The sequence below is a fragment of the Brassica oleracea genome, chromosome C8 (assembly GCF_000695525.1).
Source record: "Brassica oleracea var. oleracea cultivar TO1000 chromosome C8, BOL, whole genome shotgun sequence".
NCBI lineage: Eukaryota > Viridiplantae > Streptophyta > Magnoliopsida > Brassicales > Brassicaceae > Brassica > Brassica oleracea.
This window is the reverse complement of record NC_027755.1, coordinates 25,598,740-25,601,229: the sequence shown is the minus strand read 5'-3', so window position 1 is coordinate 25,601,229 and position 2,490 is coordinate 25,598,740. Positions and strand designations below refer to the sequence as shown.

Here is a 2,490-nt window from a genome sequence, read left to right as displayed (position 1 = left end):
CAGAAGTTTAGTGTGCTTTTTGTTTTTTTCATTCGGTAATAACATCTGCATTACACAAAATTACAACATGTGAATTTCAATCTACCAAGGACCCGTACACACAAAACTATGAAACAAACAATCTAAATGGATACATGTTCATATAAATATGTATAATACAATCTGTACATAAAACTAAAATCTCCAAGGAAGACATATATGTCTAGCTTTTCTGCAAGACACATAAATACGTATAAGACATTTTTTTCAGTTTCTCGAATTAAATATAAAGCATTATTACCTTCAGCTCAACAAAGTAACCTACTCACTTTTGAGTCTCTTCAGTTAAAGCAGGAAGCAGAGATAATAGTGTTAGATGGATCAACATTTCCCTGGACTCTAACACCACTCCACAATCGCCTCCTTCCATCGGCCATATCTTAGTCTAGTCAAGTCCAATAACATCCGCTGAAGAACGCCACCGTTTCCATTTATGTAGAAAACAACAGGCGTGTCTGAACATCTTCTCTTTACAGCATGAATGATCTGGAAAGCCCAAATGAGAAAAAAAAAGAAACGTTAAAACACCAAAAGAGAATTTTTTCAAGTACTCAAGATGGAAAGTACTTAGACTATACCTCTTTGATGTAGGGTTTGGACCAATGCTCCCACATCTCGGGAGTCAACTGTCCACCCCTAAATCAAATATTTGTATGCAGTAAGCTACGTGCTGAAATTGTTACACAATGTACTCCGTGATGACTTTGATTATATTTTAGATAATAGAGCTCTCCGTACATTTGGTGCAGTGTGGCACAAACTCTTTATCACTGTGTATGTACAAGTTGTTCCTCCTTCAATGATATAAGTCGCGATTGTCCAAGGCTCCAATGAAACCCAATACCGCAGCCTGTTTCTCAACCTCTTGTCTCAGAATCTTGAGAGAGTCTCCAACGAACTGAAGTTTCTCAAGATCAGTAGGGTGCAATCACTTTAAATATTCTTCAGGCCCGATGGGAGACTGGATTACAGGGTTTTTAACTCCCTCGTTGTCAAACAGGACACCGAAGGCAGGTAAAGGAGTGAGAATGCCGAGAAGACAAATGACATCGTCTGGTATGAACGGTGCCAAGGCTGCAAAGAGATTACCATGATAAGATCAGTGTTGTCTCTGAAGGAAGGGTGTTTCAGAGCGAGCTTCTGGTAAATAGCCGTATACCTTCCTGCTTGCCCTTTAGCAATGTTAATCAATAATAAATCTGTTAATAATGTAAGAAAAGTTCTATTAACTGAAGGTACATATTCATTGATCTCTTTGCGATCATTAGCGAAATGACCTAAAGCTGGAAAATTTTTCATCTATTCCACATTCCCAACAGAGAAAGAAGCACTTTAAAAAAATAAAAAATAGCAAACATCTTTAGAGAAATTGGATTGTAGGAGATACATACCAGAAGAGGAGGAAGAGCAATCTACGACGAAAATTCCAACTTCCAAGCAGCGCTATTGAATCTTCTTGGGTGGAAAATTAATCCACGTTGACAAACTGCAATCACTATATACCAGAAAGAGAAGTCTCATATTAGATTAGCAATAAAAATAACTTAAATATGAGTTTCATACATACAACTAAGTCTGGTAACTATTTTCATACCTCTTCACAATTATAAGCAGCTCCAGCTCAATTAAACTTCCCATGTATTTATGTTTCTTGATTTCAAAAGATGTACTAAACGGAAATGGATATCTGATTCAGCTAAGCCAATGAGACGTCACTAAAAAATGAGCCATTGCAGCCTCCCGGTGGATTTTGCGGAAACGGTCGCTAATGCTTGATGTGGTTTTAGAATTTTTCTGGTTTGTGCATGTAGCAGAGATTCTAATACGAGTTTATATAAGCTAAGAAACAGAAGAAGTCAGAACGCTTCCATGTCTTCGATTGAAAGAATAAAGAAGAGGATTTAATGAGAATTAGAGTGGAAGAACAGTTCAGTTGAAGAACGCCCGGGTTTTTCTCATGAAAACGATAAGATGAAGTGGAAGTGTCGGGGTCTCAACGCTCGAAGATGAAACAGGTTTCTCGGCATGGGCTTGGATGGGCCAGATGAAAATTTAAAGAAAATCTACATAGAATCCCAGTTTAGTCAGCATTAGTGACTTGTCGATTTTAAGCTTCCTTGTTGGCCTGAATTTCCAATCCGACGTGGACAGCTTAAAAAGCCTCCCTCAATCCTTTTTATATGTTGGGATACTCACTACAAGAAAACACACCGAATTCCGACGGAGGTTCCGACGGACACCAAGGTCGTCGGATATTTGTGACGGAATACTGACAAATTTCCGACCAAATCCAAAAAAACTAAGTCGTCGGAATTCCGTCGCCCATTTCTGACGGAATTCCGACGAAATAGGGTTCGTCGGAATTTTCCGACGACTTTTCGACGACATTCCGATAAAAAATGTAACCGTTGTAGTCGTCGGAATTCCGTCGGAAAATACCGACGGAATTCC

General features: G+C 38.8%; 1 pseudogene; it reads right to left on the bottom strand.

Annotated features, from left to right (window-relative positions):
- Positions 1–304: 304 nt before the first annotated feature.
- Positions 305–1,338, bottom strand: LOC106309034 (annotated as a pseudogene).
- Positions 1,339–2,490: the final 1,152 nt, after the last annotated feature.